General features: G+C 45.0%; 1 protein-coding gene and 4 pseudogenes across 3 annotated transcripts in view; 3 read left to right on the top strand and 2 right to left on the bottom strand.

The window, feature by feature from the left end:
• Positions 1-27387, top strand: LOC149352875 (uncharacterized; annotated as a pseudogene).
• Positions 1-27768, bottom strand: part of LOC149352873 (glyoxylate reductase/hydroxypyruvate reductase-like) — a 106308-nt gene that overhangs the window by 60380 nt on the left and 18160 nt on the right. The gene's annotated exons all lie outside the window — the stretch shown is intronic.
• Positions 1457-4482, top strand: LOC149352876 (uncharacterized; annotated as a pseudogene). The gene is made up of 3 exons (XR_016290873.1): positions 1457-1753; positions 3378-4053; positions 4314-4482. The product of XR_016290873.1 is annotated as an uncharacterized LOC149352876 (transcript).
• LOC149352877 (uncharacterized) lies at positions 5706-11904 on the bottom strand (annotated as a pseudogene).
• LOC149352878 (uncharacterized) lies at positions 20557-22990 on the top strand (annotated as a pseudogene).

Consider the following 27768-nt stretch of genomic DNA (forward strand, 5'->3'; position numbering starts at 1 on the left):
ATGGCTGTCAGGCAGAGAGACATTTGCGGAATATGACACGGCCGCTGCAATGAACAGCGGTGTGAGTGTAAACAGTACGTCGACATGGCCGAGGACAGAATTCGATGCGACTATTGTGAACACAACCCCGGCAGCCACAGCAGTATCGCCGATCTCGGTGACTATAAAGTTTCGTTTTGCAGAAGTTGTCTGTTTTTCAGATTTTCTGCCCTGACAAGCAAAGTTGCCTCTCGTATAAGAAAAATAAGTGTGCGAAAAGCAATACATCACAAATTTTTTAGTTGTTTAGTGTTGTATTTTGTTTCCGCCTGATATTGAGAGGCTTATCCCGTGCCCAAGTATTACACGTTTTGCTTTCACGGGCGCGCATTGTTTCTGGCGAAAATTATTGAAACGCTCTCAAGTAAGAAGTTTCGCGCAGCTTGTTTCGACCGATGTGTTGTTGTTGTGCTGTTTGCGCTAATTAGCATCCGCCACCAGCTGACTGTTATTGACACCGCTTTCAATGTCTCAAGCCTGACATGGGATGTACGTTTTTTGTCCTCTCTGCGGCTCATGTGTCGCCTCCCGCCCTCGACGCATCCGCCTTGTCCTTCACGCGTTTCCGTGAGCGCAGTAGGGAAAAGATGTTGGTTTTGTTGAGTATGCAGCGTGACCATATCTTTGGGAGTCGAGGATTGAGTGGATTTGGCACGAAGCTAACGAAACGGCACACACTGTCAAGCTGCCATTTTTATTAACACACACAGCAAAGAAAAAAACGTGGAACGGCGACGGCGCACGAAGTAGGGTGCCTCGATGCCAGCGCCTACGGCGCAGCGCAGGCATCGAGGCACCCTAGCACGAAGGAATACATGGCGCCATCTCGTGACTAGCCATTACACTACTGACACTCCCCCTTAAAAATTGTAAATTGGTTTTTTGAGGAAAGGAAATGGCGCTGAACCGTGCCGTAAGGGAAGGGAGGAAGGTAGGAGGAATGAAAGAAGAAAGAGAGAAAGAGGTGCCGTAGTGGAGGTCTCCGGATAATAATTTCGACCACCTGGGGATTTTTAACGTGCACTGACATCGCACAGCACATGGGCGCCTCTTGCGTTTCCTCTCCATCGAAACGCGGCCGCCGCGGTCGGGTTCGAACCCGGGTACTCCGGCTCGGTAGACGAGCGCCTTACCACTGAGCCACCGCGGCGGGTCTCCCCCTTAATGGACAGTAGTTGCGGCCGCATATTTGATGCCCAAATATTCACAGTGCTTGAGAGTGGTTCTTCCATTGAAGGCCTTAGTGAAGAGGTCAGCACAGTTGTTGGACGACTCGATCTACTGGAGTTGTAACTTTCCCTCTTCGACCTTTTCTTTCAGAAAATAATGCTTGAAGTCAATGTGTTCGCTTCTATCTGAAGTAACTTGGCCTTTCGCAATATTCAAAATTACTTGCTCATCTGGCAACACTGGACACGCCGCATGGAGGTAAAAAGTTTTTCTTCCTCCATGGTTCGCAGCGCAAAACCCGTATGAGTGACGGCCGGAGCCACACACTTTGTCTCCCTATGGCACAGGGACAGCGTTTTCCGTCCAGTGGTCACGAAATGTGGCGGAATAATCTAGACGATTTGCCACTCGTCACTGAAGACACGCTGACGCGTTTCTGCACGTCGTCAACGCCATCGATGCGGCAGCAGACCAAATCCTATGCCTTTGCTGTCGAAGCGTACGTACTTCCGTCGTCGCTGGTCACAAACATCTGCGATTCAAGGTTTGTGGATTTATCCTTGCTGTGATAGATGTCGTCGAGATCAGTTTGTGCTATATATAAAGCCTTGCTGCACTGCAGTAACCGTGGTACCGCCTGCGCCGCTTATTACGTGCATTCTGAAGCGAATCAGGTACATTTGCGGTATAATGTAAGTCAGCGCAAGTTCCGCGATGGTTAACGCACGATGTTCGTAAATACTATGTTGGTGGTGCTTGCGTGAGCTCGCCGTGCCGGTTGATAATTTGCCGTTAAGCGGTATGTCCAGAGGGACGTCAGAACCTCAGTACGATGTCTTTTAGGCCCTCCCGTTTCAGCCCGTTTTTTTTTTTTTTTAAGAAAACAAGGCTTCGAGCAGTTATCTATCTGCACAGTCGAAACATGACGTAAACAAGACTTGAAAACGTGATAAGGAAAACGTTGACTTGCATTTTAATACAGGAATAAACACTTGGTTTTGCGACCTCGTTTGTTCGCGCGCTGTGGTGTTGCACACATTTCAGCCACCTATTAGTGTGCTAGCGCTCAAAGCCGCAGTCACGGACTTTGCTGATCTGTGTCTGTTTGTCCGGCCCCTGCTTGAGCCGAGCGCGAGTGGAACGCAAACCCGACTTTCACTTATACTTACGCATGAATAGTGATCAACTTTTCCTTCCTCTTTCACTAAGGCATGTGTCAATATACCGTAGTACTTAAGAATAAGATACGCACAGTTTAATGAGATAAGTAAACAGTGGCCGTACAATGCCAGTACACCTAATTTGCATTTGACTTAGTCACGCGAACTTAAGTAAAGTTTGGGTTCGACATAGTTTACAGCTGAGATAAATTGCAGGCGCTGGATAGTTCCGCAAGGAAATAAAAGGAGCCAGGAAAGGTGTTCAACACGATCAAGTGCATACTACGAACTGATGGCTTATTTTTGACATGAAGGAAAAGAAAGCGCAAAGGATAACGAAGAAGATTATTTTAATTAGAATAAGTGGCAAGTCAAAGCAGTACATGTAGTGAACGGGAAAAGGCATCCTTGTATCACTGCTGAGGCCGTCATGTACAACACAGGACAGGAGGGAGCATGTGTCAGTGTTCCGTCGGTGGCACTTAGCAGGTGGGAGATGCTGATGTTAAAGGCATTAAGAGTAGCAGGCAAATGTGATTGCTATGAACCATGCTTGGAACTAAAGCGATGCACATGGCCCATCCTGCGTAGCGTCTACTAGTGATATCAGGCTGCGGTTCATATATGTTAACCACCTGTGCATTCGTAGAGATTGCTATGTTGTACATGACAGCCTCAGCGTTGACAAGAGGATGTTTTTTCCGTTAACTACTTGTCATGCTTCGACTTGCCACTTATAATCAAAATATTCTTCTTTCGGTACCCTTTGTGCTTTCTTTTTCTCATGTCAAGAATGAACTATGAGTTGGTAGTGTGCACTCAACCGTGTTGAAAGTCTTTCCTGGCTTCTCCTCTTTCCTTGTGAAAGTATGCAGCACGTGCGATTTACCCCAGCGCTAAATCGTCTATTTTTTTCTTCATCACCTCCATCACGCTGCCTCCCACTGTTGTTTTGTGGGTCTCATCTGATTCAATGTGTTGATTGTCGTCATTTTACTCTCCTGGCAGGTTTGACGTCTACGCACGAGCAACATGTTTCCGAAGCCAGAAGAAGACTGGTAAACCATACATGGTTCTTCTTGCCTTTAAACAGACAACTGGTATCGTCACTGATTCAGCCTGCGAGTGCCCAGCTGGTGCAGCCACATGCTCGCAGCACTGCGGGTCATAATTTTGCTCAAGAAGCAGGGCTTCAAAGAGGCACCAGCTGAGCTTACTTGCACTGAGCTCCCTCAACAGTGGAGGCGACCTCGACGACAAGGAATTAGGGCAATGAATGTACAAGACATCGACTGGAGGAGCCCACGGGAGAATGGCGTGCCTGTGCCTTCTCCATTGCGGCTCTTTAGTACACCTGCAAAGAGAGAGGAGGAGCAGAAGCAACTAGACTCCTTGCATGTACTAGGCAGAACTCTTGGTGACCTCGGAAGCCATGATTTTTTCCATGGTGTTACTGGCTGCCGAGGGGCCATTTGTTGACACAAAGAGAGGGCCAGCACCTGCTGGTTCACCACTCTCCTACCAGCAAGCAAAGCTGCCTTCAGGCTTTAAGACGTGGCTGTCAGCCAGCATCTCTGCAGGGTCCGGAAGAATCACTGCTGTCCCAGACCTTTATCTTTTTGATGAAGTGGCACAGTGCAGGTTGCCTGACACCTTAAGTGCTGAAGAGCTGAGCATACTGGTGGTAAGCACTGCCTGTCTTAAGTTTTAATGCCTGTACTTTTGATACTGTACTTCTATGCCAGTGTGGGTACTGTTTTTTTACAAACAGTAATGTTATGTGCACAAACTACACAGAAATGCAAAACTACAGTGTCATAAAACTTCATCAAATTGAGATATCACTGTTGCTCTGAGAGTTTTTCTGTAAAAGTCTAATCACAGAAGAGTTGGCACTGGATGGTGTGTGATCATGTACTTGCATTTCTTCTGCTGTTTTTGCAGGAACTACAGCTGTCACCACAAGAAGCAAGAGAGTTAAGCTGAACTCTAGGCAACAGACACATAGTGCAAGGTGGCAGGAAGCACGAGCGAACCGATTAACTGCCTCACGCTTTGGGCGTGTCATTAAGAGGAGGGAGGAATGGACCAATGTAGGTGTTGCCAATGTCATTGAAAGCAAAGACCTCTCGCATTCGTGCCGTACAATACGGACTAAGAAATGAAAGCCTTGCTGCTGACCGTTACAGTGCTGTTATGCGGAGCTATGGACACTGTGTGTCACTTCATCAGAGTGGCATAGCCGTTAATCCTGGATTTCCGTGGCTGGGCGCTAGCCCTGACAGGTTTGTTTTTGATCCTGAGGAGTCAACAGTTGGAGTTCTAGAGATCAAATGCTTATATTCTTTAAAGGACAGCGAGCCGGAGCAAGCTATAGCAAGGCCATTTTGCCTGAGATTTAGTGAAAATGGCGAGTCAGAGCTTGACAGAAGACATGAGTACTACGCTCAGCTGCTCGGTCAGATGGCTGTGACCGGCTGTTTGTGGGCAGACTTCGTGGTGTGCTCTGAGAACTAGATAGCAGTAGAGCGTATACAGTTTGACAAAGAAGACTGGCTTCAAATGCGTTCGAAGCTGGACGATTTCTTTTTTGGGCACATATTGCCATACTTGAAAAATAAGCGCCAGTCCCTCTAGATTTCTTTTTCTCGTCAAGTGAAGGGGCACGCAAAGGGCTTCCTTGAAAATAAACATTGGTTTATTGGGGTTTAACGTCCCAAAGTAACTCAGGCTATGGGGGGCACCGTAGTGAAGGGCTCTGGAAATTTCGACCACCTGGGGTTCTTTAATGTGCACTGACATCGCGCAGCACATGGGCCTCTAGAATTCTGCCTTCATCAAAATTTGGCCGCCAAACCGGGATCAAACTTGTGTTTTGGGTCAGCAGCCAAGCGTGGCAACCTCCGAGCCACAGCGGTGGGTTGAAAATAAAGATGCCTCCCCTGGAATAATTGCTTCGTGTGTATTCCTTTTCGCATACACTGATAGTACATCATAAATACAAAAGGCTCTTCATTCAGCTAATCAACAAGAATTCACTTCTGAACATTCAGATTTCATCCCTTACCATCGTTACACATTCAGTGGGCTTAGCAGCTCAGGCTGAAGCATCAAAACATTTTATTGTCAGTATTAGATGGAATTATGGAACAAAGAGCATCAAGTAGCAAGAATGTTGACTTAATATAGACGTTGTCTGCAGCTACCTGTTTTCACTTCGTTCACCCTGGTTACTCAGTATTTTCACGTCACGCAGTCAGTTTGTGCAGCAGTAGGCTGTTAGCACCCTTGTTGTAATCGGGCTCCTATGATGCACAGATAACCTGCACAAAAGCAACAAAATAGTCTGGTTGCATAACTATGAGGGAGGCAAAGAGCACTTAATCATGACTATTTTATTATCGATCATCTTAAAGGGACACTGAGGAGAAATTGAAGGCTGCCTATATTGATAGATTACTGCATTTTAACACAATAAAGACTCTACTTTCCCAGAAAACAGTCTTTCTAAGCTAGAAAGCAAAAATTGAGATGCAGCATCAGATTTTAAGTGCCAATCCCAGAGGCTAGGCTAACATCTGCACACTTCAAAATGGTAACAATGGAGCCTGTCTGTATAGACATGAGTATTGGGTAGCTGGAAAAGTTTTAAATGCAACTTTCCCAGCATTAAGTTTGTGCTTCTTGCCAATACAAACACCAATACAGCCAGAAAGAGTCGTACAACAAAACTTGGATGAAGTTGTTCTCAGTGTTCCCTCAACCACAAACATAATACCACAGAGGCAACTTGCTATGCATGAACAAAGGTTGGCATAACAATGCATCCATAGCGAGCGACCTAGCTTGCGCCACCACCACACACGACAAAAGAAATCAGTTCACAACGCTGCAAGGGTGTCTAGTTGATCTCGCATTATGAAGGAAAGGCACACTGTAGCGATGCATTAAAATGACTGGGTACCAGTTTTTTCTGTGTTGTCCCCTGATCATCTCCTTGCATGCACCCTTACAGTATGCATGACGCCTTCATTCAGCTTGCTGCAGGCAATATTGTCAGGTGTGCCACTTGCATGAGTGTTAAAAATTGAAGCTGTATCTTACCGGTTCTCACCTATGGGGCAGAAACGTGGAGGCTAACAAAGAGGGTTCAGCTTAAGTTAAGGACAACGCGGCAAGCTATGGAAAGAAAAATGATAGGTGTAACATTAAGAGATTGGAAGCGGGCGGAGTGGGTGAGGGAACAAACGCGGGTTAATGATATCCTAGTTGAAATCAAGAGGAAGAAATGGGCTTGGGCAGGGCATGTAATGCGAAGGCAAGATAACAGCTGGTCCTTAAGGGTAACGGAGTGGATTCCAAGAGAAGCCAAGCGTAGCAGGGGACGGCAGAAAGGTGGGCGGATGAGATTAAGAAGTCTGCAAGGATACAGTGGCCGCAGCTGGCAAAGGACAGGGTTAATTGGAGAGACATGGGATAGACCTTTGCCCTGCAGTGGGTGTAGTCAGGCTGATGATGATGCTAGGCGTGGCTTTGGGAAAATGGTGCATAATACTAGCTATCAAGGGAAACCAAGCTTTGTTAAAAGTGATTGTTAAAAGATATATGGACTTCTAAAGGCGTTGGATTAGGGGTGACTGAAAGTTTGTGAGGATAGCTGTCACAGTCCATATTTGATTAATAAGTGGAGCCAAGGTGACTGGTATTGCTCTGTCGAATATGTGGTATGCCTTGATCCTCTGTATACGGCGCTCGACATGAATTCTGAGTGGGGCGATTTCTCGTGTTTCCTTGACTTCACTTTCTGTAAACTTCTGATCTTTTAGAAATGGCGGAATATTTAGCTTTACATTTTGCTTAGTTAAGAGGTCTTCAATGCGGAAACCTTTATCGGCCATTATAGAATCACCGTCGTCAAACTCTAGGTCAAGAAACCCACTCTTGATTACACACTCTCAGTCAGAAATAGATCCTGTAAACAAGCCTGACAAAAAGGACACGAGCCCATTAGGTTGCACACCTATTAGTCCTTTAAAAGTGTTGCAGGACTTGTACACTGAATATGTGCTGGACTGGAGGGACAGAGATGATGGCACATCGCACTTAATCTCAGTTGCGTCCAATATAACTCTAGTGGATGCAAACTTTTCAGCAAATTCTGGCGGCATTGTGGCATCCACTACAGCTCGTGGTGCCCACAGAGGTATTAGACATAACCTGTCGTACATAAAGTTTAACCAGGCGGTACATATCCTAGAGATTGTAGGCTGTGATACATTAAATCTGTGAGCCAGGTCGGCTTCAAACAGCCCAAGGTGCAGTCGCACAAGAACCAAGAACAGTTCGTTCTCTACGGTTAGCTTCCGCTTGCGACCCTTGGAACATTTTGCCTCTCCCTCAATGTCTCCACGCAAAATGTTGCAGCCATTCTCTCCTGGATTCAGGAAAAGCAGAAGACCTGTGAAACACTCGTACCCTGGTAACCCAGTGTAAAACATAATGTCCTCATCACAGTCCTTGAAACGCTCAACGCAGAAGGCAGATTTATTTATTTATTTATTTATTCAAATACCTCACGGGCTCCGACTGGAGTATTATGTGAGGGGGGTTACATAACTGGGGTGGGAAAAAGAAGCAAGTAGAACATGGTTATTTTAACATCGTTATACAAAGATGTTCTTTCTCTTTCTTCGGAAAGCTGACAGGTAAGGTTTTCATTCTCCGCTTGCAGCTGGCGAGAAGCCTCCCTGGCTGCTATAAGCTGCTCCTCCAGCTGCGTGCACCTATCCTGAAATTTTGACAAATTTCTTTTCTGCTCCTCTGCAGTGGTGGTGACCCGCTCTAAATCTATGGCTGGGGGATTGGTGGGTGCGTGTTCACATAAATTTCCGTCTTCCTGACCATCACTGCATGCAGCTGCATCCATCTGTGCAGCACAGTTGGCACTGCCTGTCAGCTCCGACGCCTGCACTGCCTGACGTGCTCGCTTCACAGTTCTGTTAACCAGTGGCGGTGCATGCTGTTTTGGTGGCTTTCGCTTCTTTTTCTCTTTAAGAAAGCTGAACACTGATAGCACAGCTGTCTCACGAAGAATCCTGTAGCCACTTGCCACATCAGGCACATAGTCGCTTTCATGAAAGTGCTTAGAGCAAACTTTCATTGACTTGCTGACTTGGAAGTCGGCACCTTCATCCCTCCGGATGGCAATGATCTATTTCTTGAGCAATGTTGGATCATTTGGAAAGCGATGAAATGACACCTTAACAAAAAGAAATGAAAGTGACATCATTTAACATTCCATCGGGAAGTTTCATGCGCCAGCATCACAGTTCGCAACATAATATTGCTCTCAGGAAAACCTGCTACAATCTCGTAACGGCGGAGGCCTTCACAAAAAAACTGCTTGGAAGGGGTGCTGACATGACTGCGTATGCAAACGTGCGAAAAATGCGACGGGGCAACATTAATTTAGAGTTCACATTGCGTGAAGGTGCACGTCGCACATGACAAACGTAAACGATTAACGAGACGCAGGCCGGGCGCGTAAAAATCTTCAGAGGCAGTTTTAATGGGTGTTCCTGGCAAGAGCTTGGGTCACAGCAGCCGCAAAAACAAAAACAAAACAGACGTACAGACTGTGTCACACTTTGAGGGGAAACTGCGAGCACATGGCCGCGCTCTTTGGAGCGCCCGTGCATTCGACATGGCCGCACATAAAACCCAAGCTGATCAGAAAAACAGGGACCTGGATGTGATGCTTCGCATTTTCTGCCTCTTTGGGTTGACGCCACGACGCGGTCCCATCGGCCGGAGTAGCGCTCCGAAGAGCCTGGCCATGCGCTGTCTGTATACAGAACCGCGCCGCACTCTTTCACCATTGCCATTGTGCAAATTTCGGCAGCCCGTCTCCGTGCCCGGAGCATAACGCTAACCCGCTTTAAAACTTCTCTGTGACCACTCGCTCAGTGCACAAAAAAATGGTCACACTGCCTGCAGTTAAATGTACGCGAGGTCGAGAATCTGTCAGACACCATTCTCGGTTAAATAACAGAATAGTCTTTCGACACTTACCTTGGCTCCATTGTTGTCAGTGGCTCCGCGCTGTTTGCAAAGCGGTACGCAGCAGTGTGCCGGCATCTTGCCGCTAATAGGATTGAGCGTTCCGTGTTAACGCGCACGCACGCAACTCAGTCCGACCGTTCCCACTGGCTCCGTCTGCTACTCTCGCCCAACACAAGATGGCGGAAGTAACTTCAGCCACGTTCGCTGGATGGCGCTGTCATTTTCGCATATCCCCTATTGCACCCTGCTGTCAGCCATTAAGATCTGTGGTTCGTGCGTGAATTCGTGCGCATTAAGTTCCTTCATGAAATTTTGGAACCACATTACTTCCTTTGTAGCGTGACACATTGCTACATATTCTGCTTCGACTCAGTGCTTCGCTGCTTCTTGCTACTCCAGAAAATCGCAGCACCAGCTAGCGTGAACACGTACCTGCTGAATGACTTCCTGTCAGCCTTATCATTAGCCCAGTCTGCGTCGCAAAAGGCTTGTATGCACTTTCCAGTTCTCTGGTAGACTAGTGCATATTCTTTGTGTGTTTCACATAGCGAAGAATATGCTTTATCCCATTCCAATGTTCTTCTACGGGATGTTCATTGAACTGGCTCATGTAAGTAGTCGCAAAAGCCAAGTCCGGCCTTGTGCCTCCGGCGAGGTAAAGCAATGCACCAATTGCTTGTCTGTACTTGCGAGGTAGGTCCTCACGTGATGAGTTATTGTTGTGTCCTCTTTGGTACTTGCTTCCAGGATCCAAAGGGGACGATGCTGCCTTTACGTCTGACATGCCAAACGTCTGCAGTATATCGTTAGCGTAGGCTGTCTGGTCCAGTGTTAGTTTTCTATCTCTTTCTTTCTTCAAGCGTATGGAAAGAATGTGGCTAGCCTCACCCAAGTCTTTTGCATCGAATACTTGACCCAAGCGGCTCTTCAAGTCGGCAATCTCTTTCTCCTCTTCTGCGATGATAAGCAAGTCATCAACGTAGACTCCTACGATGAGGTTCCTCTTCTTGTTGACATAAACACAGGGTTCTTCTTTTGACTTTGTCATCCCTTCTGACTTGAGCATTTTGTCCAAAGCAAGGTTCCACTCCCTTCCAGACTGTCGTAGCCCATAAAGGCTCTTCTTCAGAAGGCAGATTCTATCCTTCTTACAGTCATTCAAAGGCTGCGGTATTTCAGTGTAGATGGTCTCCTTCAGAATACCATTTAAGTATGCTGCCGTGATGTCCATCTGGTGGATCTTCCAATTTCTCTCAACTGCTATGGCCAGCAGTGTCCTGATGGACTTCAGCTTCACTACAGGAGAGAAGGTTTTCTTGTAATCGGTACCTTTCACTTGTAAATATCCGCAAGCAACCAACCGTACTTTTTATCGCTCTAAGTCACCATTTTCGTTGTACTTCTTGCGGAACACCCACTTGCATTTTACGACTTGTCTGTCTTTCGGTCGTGGCACTAGTTCCCATGTATTGGAAGCTTCAAGGCTGTCCAGTTCACTCTGTACAGCTGCTTTCCATTCCTCCTTGTCTGGTGCAGATAAGGCTTCATGTAGAGTTTCTGGATCTGTTTGGCTGTTTTGCCTAGCTATGCAGGAGCCGTGAAATTCCTTTTGACGTGGTTTCTTGTTTGCTAGTCTTTCCGACCGTCTTAGTGCCTGTGTACCACAATCTGCCACGCTGGACAGTCGCTGCGTAGCTTCCTCGTCCTGTGTAGTTGCCTCGTCTTCATCAGCTGATGAGCCAACTTCTTCAGCATAGTTGTAATCAGTATCATTGCGATCTGAACTACCACCATCATGTGGCTCGCTCAAGCTGTCTTCAACTTGTAATATGACAGTGCAATCAGTGTCGCTATGTGCTGCAGTCTTGCTACTTGCCACTTGGGTAAGCTTGCATGGGAAGGACTCTTCTTCAAAGGTAACGTCTCGACTTACAAAAAAACAATCTTCCTTCTGGTTCCACAGCTTGTACCCCTTCACTCCTTCTGGGTAGCCGACCAATATGCACTCTCCTGCTTTTTGGTCCAACTTGCTCCCCTTGCACCATCTGTTTCGCACACTCCATGTTCTGCCCCCAAACACTCTTAGTGGTCCAGTTTCACTCCTCCCCCTGTCCACAGAGCTTCTGGTGACTCTCCTTCAACTGCCTTCGGTGGGCACTTGTTTCTGATGTGACTTGCAGTGACAACGGCATCAGCCCATAGCCTTTTTGGTGACACCTGATTCGATGAGAAGGCACCTCGTCATGTCAAGCAACGTTTGGTTCATTCTCTCTCTGACTCCATTCTGCTCAGGTGTGCCAGGAATGGTCAGCTCGTGCCTTATGCCATGCTTGGCCAGGTACTCGTTGAACTCTTTGCTTGTGTACTCTCCTCCATTGTCACTGCGCAAGGTGTTCACCTTCGTGTTGTGCAGATTTTCCACCATGCATCTGTACTGGTCAAACTTCTCAAGCGCTTCGCTCTTGGCCTTCATGGGGTACACAACAGTATATCTGGAGTAGTCGTCTGTGAAGGTAACAAAGTAACTGGAGCCCCCTTTGGTCGTTGGTGTGATCTTTCCAACCACATCTGAATGCACCAGCTCCAGTGGAACCTTAGCCCCTGTTGCCTCGTCCTTTGGGAAACTGCTTCGCCTTAGCTTCCCCAGACAACATGTGTCACATTTATCCCTCACAGGGTCTTCACTAGCTCCGCAGAGACGTCGAACAGCATCCTGGTGAAGGTGGCCTAGTCGTCTGTGCCACAAAGCTGTCTTTGGTCTTTGCCATCTTCGTCGACATTGTTCCTTCCTGAACAAAGTACAGTCGTCCTTCTCGAGTTGCAGTAAGAATCAGCTCACCGGTGTCCTTTGTAACTTCGGCTTTGCCCCCGGCAAACGTCACGTGGAAACCTTGCTCTTTAATTCTTCCAACTGATAGTAGGTTGCCATTCAACTCGGGCACATAAAGGACATCTAGCGTGATGAATGACCCACCACACTCTTCAGGTGTGGAAGAGCGGGCTAGTTGGTAGTTCATCTTGAGGAAAAACACAGCGCACTCCTAAGACACGGACAAAGAAAGGCAAGACGATACAGCGCTGACTCGGACCGAAGTATCTTCATGATTCTTGTGCCATGATGAAGGGACGGTTGAAAACCTCCTAGAAGGGCCTTTACCCATCAGGAAGCAACTTCACACGGATACAGTAAGCCAGAGAACGGGCACGCTGTGCTTTTCCTCAAGACGCACTCTTCAGATAGTTGAATCTGAACTCTTCCTTTCCCCATGACACTCATGGATTCTTTGTTTGCCGTTTCTACTCCTGACTAGCATGGCTTGAAGTCAGTGATCTTTGCCTTATGCGATGTCATGTGATCTGTAGCACCGCTATCAAGATGCCACACATGAGGAGACGATGTTATCACATTTTTGGCACATAAAGCCATCTGTGTTGCAATCTTTGCCTGTGATGAGTTATTCTTATCTATAGGAAGTTGCAGCGATGGCGTAAAGGTAGAGCATCCGCCTCGCGTGCAAGAGGACCGAGGTTCGAATCCCGGTGCCACGCAATTCTCCACCGGATTAAAAAAAAACTCCGCGTGTCGATGGAATTGCTTAACCAGGCTTGGAGTGCGGCCTGAATTCGGTGACCAGAAGTGACAACCCACTTCCTCACCAGAACAGGATTTGGCCACCCTGGTGTAGTACTTGGCGACAACCTTCAATGAACAAACCAATTAACTCTCAGCCCTCAGTTCCCAGCGGCTGAGGAGCAACTGACCAAGGCGGCGGTCAAATCTGTGACGCAGCGGACGGTGCTAAGAATCTCTGGCTCCGGACAGGCCGCCATTGGAAACTGAACCTGGCAACGTTTAACGCAAGAACCTTATCAAGTGAGGCTAGCTTAGCAGTGCTGTTGGAGGAATTAGCCGGTATTAAATGGGATTTCATAGGGCTTAGTGAGGTTAGGAGGACAGATGAGGCGTATACAGTACTAAAAGGCGGGCATATACTGTGCTATCGTGGATTAGCAGATAGGCGAGAAATAGGTGTGGGATTCCTCATAAATCACGATGGAACATCGAGTAACGAGAGTGGCAGCTATCGTAATTAGCCTTAATAAGAGGTACAAGCTGAAGGTGGTGCAGGCCTACGTGCCTACATCAAGCCATGATGACCAGATAGTTGAAAGCTTCTATGAGGATGTGGAATCGGCAATGACCAAAGTAAAATCACAGTACACTGTACTGATGGGCGACTTTAATGCAAAGGTAGGTAAAATGCAGGCTGGAGACAAGGCGGTACGTGACTATGGCATAGGTTCTAGGAACAGTAGGGGAGAGTTATTAGTAGAGTTCGCAGATAGAAATAATTTACGGATTATGAATACCTTCTTCCGCAAACGAGCAAACAGGAAGTGGACGTGGAAGAGTCCCAATGGTGAGACTAAAAATGAAATAGACTTCATACTGTGTGCCCAACCTGGCATCGTAGACGATGTGGAGGTCCTCGGTAAGGTCCGTTGTAGCGACCACAGAATGGTAAGGTCTCGTATTAGCCAAGATTTGAAGAGGGAACGGAGGAAACTGGTGAAGCGAAAGGCTATTAACGAGTTAGCATTAAGAGGGAAGGTAGAGGAATTCAGAATGTCGCTGCAGAACAGATTTTCCACTTTAACTGAAGAAGACGACCGTAGTGTTGAAACAATGAATGATAATCTCACAGCTATCGTTACAGAGTGCGCTGCAGAAGTAGGTGGTAGGATGGTTCGACAGGATACCAGCAAGCTATCTCAGGATACTAAAGATCTGATTAAGAAACGCCAAAGCATGAGGACGTCTAACTCCACAGACAGAATAGAACTAGCAGAGCTATCGAAGTTAATAAATAAGCGCAAGGTAGCCGACATAAGAAAGTTTAACATGGAGAAAATCGAGCATGCTCTAAGGAATGGAGGTAGCTTAAAATCAGCGAGGCGAAAACTTGGCATAGGTAAAAACCAGATGTATGCGCTAAAAGACAAATAGGGCAATGTCATCAGCAATATCGATAACATAGTTGAATTAGCCGAAGAGTTCTACACAAATCTATACAGTAGTGAATGTAATCATCAAGTTACTGAGGGAGGCAGTCAAGCACAGCAATGGGACATCCCGCCAGTAACGAAGGAGGAAGTAAAGAAAGCCTTAGGAGCAATGCAAAGAGGGAAAGCAGCTGGTGAGGATCAGGTAACAGCAGATTTCTTGAAGGACGGAGGAGAGATTGTGCTACAAAAACTAGCCACCCTGTATACGCAATGCCTTGTGACTTCGAGTACCAGAAGCTTGGAAGAACGCTAACATTATCTTAATTCATAAGAAAGGAGACGTCAAGGACGTGAAGAATTACAGACCCATCAGCTTAATGTCCGTTGCCTACAAGGTATTTACCAAGGTAATCGCTAACAGAGTCAGGACAACCTTGAACTTTAGTCAACCAAATGATCAGGCAGGCTTTCGTAAAGGATACTCGACAATAGACCACATTCACACTATCAATCAGGTGATAGAGAAATGCACAGAATATAACCAACCCCTATATAGAGCCTTCATTGATTACGAGAAAGCATTTGACTCAGTGGAAACCTCAGCTGTCATGCAGGCATTGCAGAATCAGGGTGTGGAAGAGTGTTATGTGAAAATATTGGAAGATATTTATAACGATTGCACAGCTACTATAGTTCTCCATAAAGTCAGCAATAAAATTCCAATACGGAAAGGTGTCAGGCACGGAGACACGATCTCGTCAATGCTTTTCACTGCCTGCTTACAGGAGGTATTCCGGGGACTGGGATGGGAACAGTTGGGGTTAAGAGTTAATGGAGAATACCTTAGTAATTTGCAATTCGCTGATGACATTGCCTTGCTAAGCCACTCAGGACAAGAACTGTAAAGCATGATCAATCAGTTATACAGGCAGAGCAGAACGGTGGGGCTAAGAATTAACATGCAGAAAACCAAAGTAATGTTCAACAGCCTAGCAAGGGAACAGCAGTTCGCAATTGGTAGCGAGGTACTGGAAGTAGTAAGAGAATATGTCTACTTAGGGCAGGTAGTGACCGCAGATCCGGATCATGAGAGGGAAATAACTAGAAGAATAAGAATGGGGTGGAGCGCATATGGCAGGTTCTCTCGGATCATGAATGGTAGCTTACCAATATCCCTGAAGAGAAAAGTATACAACAGCTGTATCCTACCGGTACTCACCTATGGGGCAGAAACGTGGAGGCTAACAAAAAGGGTTCAGCTTAAGTTAAGAACAACGCAGCGAGCTATGGAAAGGAAAATGATAGGTATAACGTTAAAGGGACACTGAGGAGAAATTGAAGTTGGCTTGTATCGACAGAATACCAGCTCCTGATTTCAAAAGCGCCACTCATACTGACAACAACGCTCTTGTAACGTAGCAAATAGCAAGAACCAAAATACAGGTATCGCCGCCACAGGCCAAACTCGCAAGTACAAGCGTGATGACGTCATAGGACAAAACAGTGTTGCTAGAATCAATGGTTCTAGCAACGCTAGAACACGAGAAGCCTCGAATCACTGAGGCGCAGCGAATGCACGCACAAATCTCCTTGGCGTCGCCAGACGGCGCCACGTACCCGGCGGCTACACGCGCGCCCGCAGCATCGGGACCAATCAGCGCCTGCTCACCGGGGGTAGGCGGGCTCCCAGTATTCCGCTAACGGTAACAAGGTACACGGTATGCTAAAGGTGTCTATTTGCTAGAACTTTGTTGACGACTTCGAGAACGGGATCCATCGTAACTCTGGCAAACCGCCGGTGGAAACGTAAACGAAGCGACGGTAGCGACGGCCGCAATAGCTGATAGATGCCTTCATCATGCGGCCGGCGGTAGCTTTTTTTTCGGCTGCTGCCAGGCCGCACTGCTGGCCGCCAGAAATCACGGAGTCTGCGTCACGTCATGTGTACGTCATGTTTCACGTCACTTAGTCCTGTGTCGTCATAAGAGAATCCCAAATTTGAATCAGAACGGCGGGAAAAACTTTTTCAACTTCGAATCCAAATTTCTTTGAAATAAATGCATCTTTCGCTGCTGGCCAAGTGGCAACAAAGCCATGAAATGTCGAACTATCGGATTTTGCTGTAAAAATTTTTTTAATAAAGCTCTCCTCACTGTCCCTTTAAGAGATCGGAAGAGGGCGGAGTGGGTGAGGGAACAAACGCGGGTTAATGACATCTTAGTTGAAATCAAGAGGAAGAAATGGGTTTGGGCAGGGCATGTAATGCGAAGGCAAGATAACCGCTGGTCCTTAAGGGTAACGGAGTGGATTCCAAGAGACAGCAAACGTAGCAGAAGACGGCAGAAAGTTAGGTGGGCAGATGAGATTAAGAAGTTTGCGGGGATACAGTGGCGGCAACTGACAAAGGACAGGGTTAATTGGAGAGACATGGGAGAGGCCTTTGCTCTGCAGTGGGTGTAGTCAGGCTGATGATGATGATGAGTTTTTCTTCTTCTGGTCATCCCCTTCGTCTTGAAACTGGTCACAATCTTTGGCTATATGACCAATTTTGCCACAAGCAAAGCATCGCACCTTCTTCTTTTGCATACCTGAGGTGCATTGACGAACCTTCTCTTCCTTCTTGACAGCGAGCTGATGATGCACCTTCTCATTGGGTTGCTTGCTGTCAGTCCTTAACATAACTTTAGTGACTAGGGCCCTTGTCTGACTCTCTTCGTCGCTTAACCGATCTTCATCACGCAGCTTTCTCTTTTCTTCGATCAACAGCCTTGTCTTCACTGCTTTGGTCGCGAGGGTTTGTTCGTCTTGCGCCAAGTTCAGAATGAGTGGTTCATATCAGTCAGGAAGCCCCATTAGCATCACTAATACAACCTCTTTGTCTGTAAATGCATAGCCTGCACTTGACAACTTCCTATGCAGCACCATCAATCTTCCTAGGTAATCTTGCATTGACTCGTTTCTCTTCATTTTTACATTGAAAAAATCACGCATCAATTGGAGTATATGCAAGAGTCCAAACTTTGAGTGCATTTCCTGCAGTGTATTCCAGGCTTCTTTCAGAGTTCTGCAAGTCCCGATGTCATCCAGGTAATTGTCCTCGACGATAAAGAACAGAAAGGTCAGGGCCTTGCTGTCAGTCTCCTTTTCTCGCTCGTCCATTTCCCTATTCAAGAATACGGGGTCGATCGCTTCCCAGCATCCCTTCCGTACGAGAGCAGCTCTTGCCCTTATCGACCATGTGTGATAGTTATCTGATGACAACTTCGGCAGTCTAAACTCGTCTAATGCCGACATGTTCGCTGATCCTCGAATGCAAGAGGGACAACGCACTTCTTTTTTGGAGCGGTTTCTTAGTTAGCATACGCGAAAACGATTTGTCGGTCACTTCTCGAAAAATTTTGCCACTAACATCCACTGAAAAGATTTTGTCAGTCAATTCTTCCTGACAATTTTGCTGTACTCACACCGGACGAGTCGAAGCGTCTTCCATACACATCCAACATGGAGTCTGCAGCAACGCCGATGTCGCGTGATGGTCAGTCTTTCTTACAAAAAAAACGCACTTCTCACTTCACGGGCACACACCACTTGTAAGTCACTTCTTCCTGATAGTTTCACGACGCTCACGCCTGTCTAAAACTTCCGAAGACATCGGCACGACGTAGTGAAGGCGATGTAGCTTGACGTTCTCTGCTTCAACGTGGCTGCACCTTTTCATCACTCAATCAAGGTGATCCGCCTCATTTCATCCAAAAATGCAGTCGATGAGTCGTCCTGGGCCCATAACCTGTTGGTTTTGTTGAGTACGCAGGGTGACCAGATCTTTGGCAGTTGCGGATTGAGTGGATTTGGCACGAAGCATACGAAACGACACACACTGTCAAGCTGAAATTTTTCATTAACACACACACAGAGTAAGAAAAAAGGTGAAACGGCGACAGCGCACCAACGGACACATGGCGCCATCTCGTGACTGGCCATTACACTACTGACAAAAGATGCGCAAACTGATCTACTTTTAGCACTGTGCCCCTTCACCTAACAGCCGAGTCCACGAGAGCGAAACAAAAAGGATACTTCAGATGCTGCTCACCGAAGCACAGTACCACTGACTGCGCGCACATGCCAGCTGCTTGTTACCGCTGTGAAAACGAAAAAAAAATGTCTGTGTTGTCTGTTCGAGCAGAGTGTCAGTTAGCGGGTAGACTGCTCCGTGTGGCCATGAGCCTGTGGACTGCCGTTGAATCACATCTGTTCATGAATCAATCCGGAGTGGCGCACGAGGAGAATGACCTCGGCGTAATGTTTCGTGTCATCTACCCCTCTGCATGAGCTTGCTACCGGCTTGGTCGCAATGGTGCTCCGCACATGCGCAGTCACACGGAGCCTTGTTCACGCTCAGTGTGAATGACCCTCTACTGCGTCAGTTCAGTTCAGTTCAGTTTTATTCCTTAAAGGCCCCCTTATCAAGGGGGGTTACATAAGGGGTGGGAATACACTTGAAAATGTGAAAAACAGCAATGATTATTTAACAATAAAGATGATCTGTTAGACGCGCTTGAAAAACAGATGGCGAAGCAATGACGATGATGTCATAGGGAAGGCCGTTCCAGTCTGAAACTGTTCGAGAAAAGAGTGAAGCAGAAAAAATAGTAGTGTGCGATAGTGGGCGTGCAACTTTCAATGGGTCACTGGTGCGGTCAGATATGCGTGCTGCGGCTGTGATATACGGTACTCGATTCAGAGAAGAATAAAGAAACTTGTTAAAAAGAGCGAGGCTAGTGATGAAATGAAAGGAGTGGCAATCCGGATTTCACTTTAAAAGTTGAAACACTGGTGTTGTACGAATATAAGGAATGAATGAACTGGATTGAACAATTTTGAACAGATTGAAATGCAGTGATTAGATATGCTTGATGTGGGTTCCAGATGGCAGATGCATATTCTAATTTCGGTCTTACCAATGATTTGTATGCGAGCAGCTGTACCTGAGGTGGGGCAAGACGGAGATGACGCTTAAGGATTGGATTATTGTACTCCTGGCTTAAGTGTTAGCCTGGCGCGAAACGCATAGGCCTGCGAGTTGGAAATTAAACTGTGATGTACAGCGTCAAACTGAATAATCTAGATGATGAAGTAACGCATCATGATGAAAATAAAATAGACATCCAGATATCATTCTGTTTTGTTTTGCTATATATCTTCAAAATGGCCTCTTTTTATGCATGGCAAGAACCATCGAATTCAACACACCGTGTACCTGGGAACTTGGAGGCTTTGTCTGGTGAGAACATTCTTTCACAATACACTCAAGACCATGGAGGCCACGGTGTGTGTCATTCATATCCACAGAGGTTTTCTATGCGAAGAGAAGCTATAACATGGTGTTTTGCTTTTCTGCAGTCCCAATTATGCAAGACACTGAGCAGCAGAATAATGCATCTTCATCTGTGCCATCAAGCTATTAACCTGGATGTTCCAAAGTTGAATCAGCTGCCTTTCTGCCCGCAATATAAACTCAGTTGTAATAGTCAACAGTGGGGATTTTGCGGAAAAACGCTTGTAACTATAAATTTTACATCTCGGATAAGTGATAATTCATAAAATTTTTGTTTTATGCATACTCCTTGCCCAGGACAGGTGAAGAGAGCCCAGTCCAATGCGAAGACACCACAGAAGGCAGAAAAGAGCCAGACAGTTGTTCCTATCAAGGTAAAGAATTATGAAAGTCAGGTAGCTGCTATGGCATTTTCAAAGCTGTGCTTAATATTGCTAGTAGGATTTGCTCAGTATATGCTTATCTGCTAAAGCTAACAGTGAGCTAATATTACATGTGTGTTCATTTTACTTGATCCTTCTCAAGAATTCAAAAACATTTAGTTTTTTAATCGTATTTTTAATTTCTTTTTACTTTTTTTCACTTTTTATCAATGTAGTGACCTTGTATATACAAATGGCAGACGCAGGCTCAAAATTATACAAATTATATGCTTTCATTATAGCCCCAGTGCAGGGTGCACACCAAGTGGCTCCTACACAGGCAGTCGCAAACCAAGGCACCAATCTACCCAAAACAACCAAGGTCAGGAAGCATGTCTGCACATTGTGCAGGTTTACAATGCGGCATTTCTGGGCTTTTTCTCGGCACGTAAACAATGGTCGCATGAACAAAGCTCTGTGTGTGGTGCATGTCACCTTCAGTTTCTCCGCATTGCTCTTTACAAACACCACACTAGCAACGAGTGTTGTGGGCCGCAAACTAAGGAGCTGTCGCCTCTTAATAATGTCCCTACGCTTTCCATCAGGCCTTCTGTTTCTGTTGCACCTGCATTAGAGCACACTTCAGTTTCCTGTGTTAATGAGAGTGTTGAGATGAGTAAGTGTCTGGAACCCACAGAAAACCTGTGTTCTTCAGATTTGTTGTATTTTAAAAGCTGTCCTGTTTAGCTAGGCAACTTAAATCTATCACAGGTGCTCAAAGGTTGCCGTGAACGCGGTTGCAAGCGGTGTTTCAGATACTTTGACAGTTGCCGGATCTCCCATTGATGTGTCTTGCATTTGTTCTGACAAGCAAAGAATGTTGCTGTCTCATTCACAGAGAATATAGGTTCCTTCGAAAGAAGTAACACTGCCGTCTAATCGGAAGGCATATATTGTTCCTTTGAAGTCTTTACTTGAAAACCTACTGCAGGACCTTAAGCCCGCACAGTGTTTCGAGGCAGGGCTGAAAACTTCCGACAGTAAACTCCTCCGAGACTTCATAGATGGCACCAGATATCAGGCACATCCTGTAGCAGCGCTTTGCGACAAGAACAAAATTGTGATGGTGCTGCACTGCGACAATATTTAGCTTGCCAATGCCATTTCAATGAAAAGAGGTTTAAGAGGCAAGCTCACAGTTTTTTATGTGACCTTTGTAAATATCGAGCCGTTTGATCGATCCAAGGTGAACAACATTTTTTCTCTGGATGTTGGAAGGTCAAAGGATCTGAAGTCACAGGCTGCAAAACATCTGCTACTTATTTTATTTATTTATTTATTTATTTACTCTCAGGGCCGAAGCATTACAGAGAGGAGTGGGTGGTACACAACAAAAACAGAACAGGTAACGCAGCACTACAATGTAAAATCAATTACAGCGTTTTTAAACAAGTCGGCGTTTGTAATGGAGGCGATGGAAGCGGGAAGGTGGTTCCATTCCTTAGCAGTCTTGGGGATAAAAGAGGCGAAGTGTAAGTTGGTGCGACTGCTGGGTACGCCAACTTTGAACTGGTGGTCGCTGCGGGATGAAATGTAAGATGGTGGTACAAGCAACGTATCTCTGAGATGATGGTTTGAATGGTAGATTTTGTGAAATAGGCATAGACGGGAAATTTTTCGACGAATTGAAAGATCCGGTAAGTTTAAATTTGCTTTCATTTGAGTTACACTTGCAGTTCTATGATAGTTAGAGAAAATGAAACGGACAGCCCGATTTTGAATGGCTTCGATTTTCAGAATTAGTGAGTTAAGAGGAGGGTCCCATACAGACGACGCATATTCAAGTTTTGGCCTGACTAATGTTTTGTACTTGACGACTTGATCGTGACAGTAAACCAGCTTCAAGTTGGATGTCAACTGAAAATTGATGATGGTGAAAAAACATTCTTTGGATTTTTGCTGGCCTACGTCGCACTCTCTCTAGCATGCCATAATATTGCAGGTATCAAAGAACGTTTTGCTAGAACTGTGCGAATGGCCTACGGGACATGCATAGTACCTACAGCAGATTTCCATAAAGTTTTCTATGAAATACAATGCCCACTGCGTACTGAACCTCAGATGAAAGGCACCTCATTGAACTTGAGAACACTAAATCATTAAAAGATTTTCGGGAGCTCTGAGCACAGTGTGGCATTAAGACAAGGTCACTGCTTTCAGGTATTACAGGCTTTTCAGTTCTGACTGACCTTCTTTACGACCCAGTGCACATTTTATTGGAAGGGGTTGTACCTCTGGAACTCTCACTGTTTTCTATGTTTTCAGTGAGGGAAGCATCATGGTTGACCTTGAGGCAACTGAATAAATGCCTCTGTGAGTTTTCTTTTCGTAAGATGGTAGGCAGCAGTGATTTCCCTCGTGGTTTTGAACCAGACTTTAGCATGTCGTCTTCAGCTAATTTTAGTTTAGTGCTTTCGCTACATTTCCTTTCTTTGTTGGGTGACTTTATTCCAATAACTCCTTTGCAAGAGCCGCACTGTGAGTGTCTTTAGCTGTTGTGCATTGTGACGCAGTTTTTGCTTTCACTGGTGATATCTCCTGATGCATTAGGACAACTTGAAACTCTCGTAGCGCATCACAATGGACTTTTTGAGCAGTTGTACGGTTCCGAAGCATGTAAACTGAAGCTTCACATGCTATTGCTCATGGCATCGCAGATACGGTGCTTTTGTCTTTCGCCTCATCACTGGACCATGTGATATAAAAGCAAGAACACCCGTCCAAAATCAAAGAAATTACGGAGTTACAAAAATATTCCACTCTCCATAGCCGAGTATTTCAAATCACATTGACCAGTGATCTTAGGGAAGGGGCGTAGTACCTCATTATGTGATTAGTCCTCTTGAAAAGAGGAAGTCTAGACTTGGCACACCTTTTTCTGTCACAACTGCATTTGTGCACTGTGAGCTAGACACGTCTAATATAGGCAAGAGAGCCACAGCTGTGCCTTGTGCTGCAGTCAGTAGTGTCAAATTTTATGTCTCGGGTGACATTATGTTTGCCAAAAATGATGAATCAGTGTTTGATGCAATAGAGAACATTGTATTCTGGGCAGATTGGTTTATTGGGGTTTAACATCCTAAAGCAACTCAGGCTATGAGGGATGCCGTCGTGAAGGGCTCCAGACATTTAGACCACCTGGGGTTCTTTAATATGCACTGACATTGCTCAGCACATGGGCCTCTAGAATTTCGCCTTCATTGAAATTTGGCTGCCACGGCCGGGATCGAACCCGCGTCTTTCGGGTCAGCAGCTGAGCGCCGTAACCACTGACCCACCGTGGCAGGGCTATTCTGATCAGAGGAGATCTTCTTCAATGTACATATTCTAGGGAAGATGAACTACTTAAAGCGAATGAACACATTTGTTCTTGCAAAGACGATGCACACATTGGTAATTAAGGCTAATTCACTTTTCTATCCATGGCCACTTTTCTCATAGAGAAGAAATGCCCTACATTATGCTATATCGAAATGCATTCACGAGATGCCATTCGCATAGATGGTATTGTAAAGTACCTTCACAACTGCGTTCTTTGAAGTTTTTCGTCAGCAATTTGCAGGCGTATGCTTATGCAAAAAAGAAAGAGGAGACCTGTCACATTTTAAGATTCTTTGTTCTATTCAACTGTGGCCATTGCAGGTATGCAACATGTGGAATCTGTTGATATTTGTTCTACTTGGTTTATGGCTATGGGTCCATGTTTTATGAGAATAAAAAACATTCTGCATTTGGTGGAGCTTGAAAAGTTTTCTTTATTACGTAGGTGTTCAGTGAATGGCTTGGTGAGAGTTTGCCAAGATTCTCTGAGTACGTAGAGCCTGCACTTCAAGGGAAGGCTCCTCCTGATCTTATGTATAAGAGCCAGTGCCACCAGCTTCATGGAGAAGTCGCATTATTTTTTGAGTGAGTTATTCATTTCTTCATTTTTAGCATACTTAATATTATGGTGTTTAGCTGCTTCTTGGAATTTTGCTTTGTTTTTCTTTTCTGAAGTGAAACAGGCTACATAGACAGTGGAAACAGAGCTGAACGACAGTGAAAGTATAAAACCCCTTGGAGAAGGCCTTGTGAAGAAATATCCGAATTGCAAATGGGAGGCTCCTAAGCTAGGCACTTGGATTGAGCTCACAAGAATTGCTATTCAGCTAAGCATGTCGTGATGTATTTAATGAAACTTTAAAAAAATGTACGCGCATGATGCTGAGGGCAAATACTTAAGTCTATTGATGAACGCATTGTTCTGGACATGAAGTGAAAGCAACAAGAAAAAAAGGAAATTAATTAGATGGAGTGGTCACACCAGAGAATGTGATACAGGTTGGGTTAACATAGCACAAGAAAGCTTCGTTTAAAATCAGTGGCAGAAACGTCTTTGCTTAAACTAAGAGATGTAAACCTATTAGGCAATGAGATGAGACGATTTGGAATTATTTCACTCCTGACCAAATTTTTATGGGCTTAGTACACTGTATTGAGCTCCATTTCCATATGTTTAAGTGACTATATACTTGAAATAGGTTGCAGCGTATTGTTATTGATATTGTTTTGTGCTAATCTTTTAAATGTTGCACAGTGTGTCTTCATAGGTAGACTATCACTTCAGTTAAAGGTGCAGCGGCAATGCCAAAAAACAAAAATATTCCTGTTGTGGAAGAATCCAGCCCGGAAGTCACAAAACAGATGGGGGTGGCAGAGTTACAGGTGGACTGCAAATTTTGAATTTTAAATGTGACAAGTCCAGACAAGTAATGTTTACATTTTATGCTGGAGGGGCCTTTATAACGTGTCTTTGTTTTTATGTGTTTGTTATTGGCTTCGGACACCTTAAGCGGCGTGACCTACAACACTGAGATGGTCATGTGCCTCCTGAAAGTGACCTTCCAAGACCGCTGCCAGCACTATGTTGACCCTTTGCCAAGTTATTTCTTGGTAGAACATATCGTAACCATAAAATTATTTTATATCAGCCTAAATTGTAGAAAAGTTTTAACTGAAGCATCTGCTTCTCAGCAGTGGTACAGAGTAAATTTAAAAGTCCAGGCATAGGAAAAATTCATTTTGTCACTTGGTATTGAGGACAGCATACATCACAGTATTTTTTGCTTGCTGTCAAGCTTTAAAAACATAATGCAGGCTTACCCTTATGACTTTTTTTCAGAACCATTTCCCAGGCAGCTATGCACTGAAGTGAAATAAGCCGCTTTTTTTCTTTTGGTTCTACACAGCTTTTGTGTTGAGGCACAACTGCATTTTGGAAGCACAGTGGATGAACTGCAAGTGAGGCTTAAGAAAGGTGCACAAGTTTTCTCGGAGAAACAAGGCCTGGACACCTCACTGGTGGAGCTTTCACGTCATTTGCAAAGTTCCTTGGATCACTTTTTGATTACAGCGGTAAGTTAAGAAATTCTGTCTTCTCTCTGCATAATTGTATTCGATAAGAGGACCCGACTGAGCATGTTTATAAGTGTTCATGTATGAAATGCAGCGTGAAAAATAGACGTCAGCGAAAAGAATAGTATAAAGACTTACTTTCAAGGGAGCATGAATTTTGCAACAAGAATATTTGAAGTTCTTCTGCACACATCAATTACACATAAGTATGTATGTTGGAGACAGGTGCAAGTTGTTTTACCAATGCAGGTTTTATGTGGGTCCTTGAAAACCCTTGAATATCAAAAAATGAAGGTGTGCAACTCTGCGCACCTTCATTCCTTCTTTCCCCAGAGTGCAGTAGACTGGAATGGCCTGCCTGTCGATGCCACACTCCACACCAGCCCCGTCCATTTTAAAGAAGCCATTGCAAATGTTCTGTTTTAATCCCCATGTCATTCATTTCAGATTCATTTTGTGTATTGTTTCCCCTCATGTAATACCCCTATTCAGGGGCATTTGAGGTGTACAAGAAATAAATAAATAAATTATGCTTCCAAGGGCCTTGAGAGTCCTGAAATTTCTCTGTCGCCCTTGTTCTGGATAAGTCGACAGGAACTTTTAGAGCTGAGAATTTAATCTGTGTCACAATGGCTCAATCCACATCTGAGCAACTCAGCATCGCAAATAAGCGCATATGTGTGTATGTATTCATACGTCTTTGTATGAATTGATCGTAGCTGGTAATTTTTGGCCATTTGTTAAAAGACATGTGAGGAGCCATTATTGTATGAACATCTTGATCAGCTACGCTTTTTCATGATTGTTGCTGCTTTTCGAGCTGCTTCAGTAAGCCACTAACCAATAAATTGCTCATACTCGGTGAGATTAGGAATACCTGTTCTACCTGACGATACCCCATCAGTAGTAATGCATACAAATGCCTGCAGTTATCTAGTGATTTCTCTGACTGCACTAATAAATAACAGCATTCTTTGTCAGCACCGCAGCTTCATAGAGGGGCTAGATGGTGCATCACTATGGAAAGAGTTGAAAGCGTTTTGTACATGGCATGAGACACAGAGGAGCGCTTGTCCATGTCTCCTGCTATGTGCATCCTTTTAATGCTTTCAACATTTTATGCAGCAATAAGGTCCTACTGTCTTTGAAAGACAGCTTAGAAAAAGGCACAAGGCTTCTATAACGTCCCTGGTGAGCTTAAAAGAAAAGAACTGCAACTTTCATGACTGCCTTGACTAAAAAGCAGATTTGTTTGAGCATTTTGAGTGGTAGAAATTTCATGTGCACTGAACGGTACATTTGTGCTCTATGAAAAATGCTGCTTTGATAAGCTGCCCAATTCATTTGTCCTTGAAATAATTTGCACAATGCCATGAAAGCCTGTGAAAACCCTTGAATAATTTTGCTCTGAACCATGCCTGCATGAAACCTACTTATTCTTGCAAAAGTGTAAAAAGGAGGAAAAACGACTGCAGTTTGAAAAAAAAAACAAACGAATGACTTTTTTTTTTCACAACCTAGAAAAGATATCAATTTCTCATTAAGGAGTAAGGAAAGAATAAGCATAGTGCAAAGAAAACATAGAACAGACCGCTGAGTTCAGTGAATTTAACAATCTGATTATCTTACGCCTTTTGCAATTCTACTTACAGACTTCACTACCTATAGCAGTACAAGTTACTGCGCCTCATGTGCATGCATACAAGGACCAGACTTGGGTATATGGAGGCACCCAAGCCGACGTCGTCGCTTTGAAAAAACAAACATTGAGCGGCCATCATCATATGCCTTCTGATGTAACTACCGGAAAAGCGTGAGCTACCCGCATGCATTTTCGAGGCTCTTATTTTGGTGCAAAAACTCCTAAGACCGCAAGATCAAACCCTACGTCGGGTTATCTCCAAACCGGTTGAAGTGCTTTTTTGCACTCTTAAAAAAAAAACAGTGTCTAATCAATACGGTTGCAAAGAATTGTTCTGGCACAAAAGACAGACGTAGCAATGCACAATTTTTTGGCAAAAAAAACTTTTCTGTTACACAGCTCATATAATGAATGTATTTTTAATAAAGTGCTTATTTTTTATTCCTTTTACAATAAATTGTTTTGCATCTGGGCATAGGTCTGAGAACCTATGCACTTGCATTTGTCATGCTTATGCTTGTGCCGAATAAGTTT

This window comes from Amblyomma mixtum, chromosome 3 (assembly GCF_055824585.1).
Source record: "Amblyomma mixtum isolate Tamu chromosome 3, ASM5582458v1, whole genome shotgun sequence".
Lineage (NCBI taxonomy): Eukaryota > Metazoa > Arthropoda > Arachnida > Ixodida > Ixodidae > Amblyomma > Amblyomma mixtum.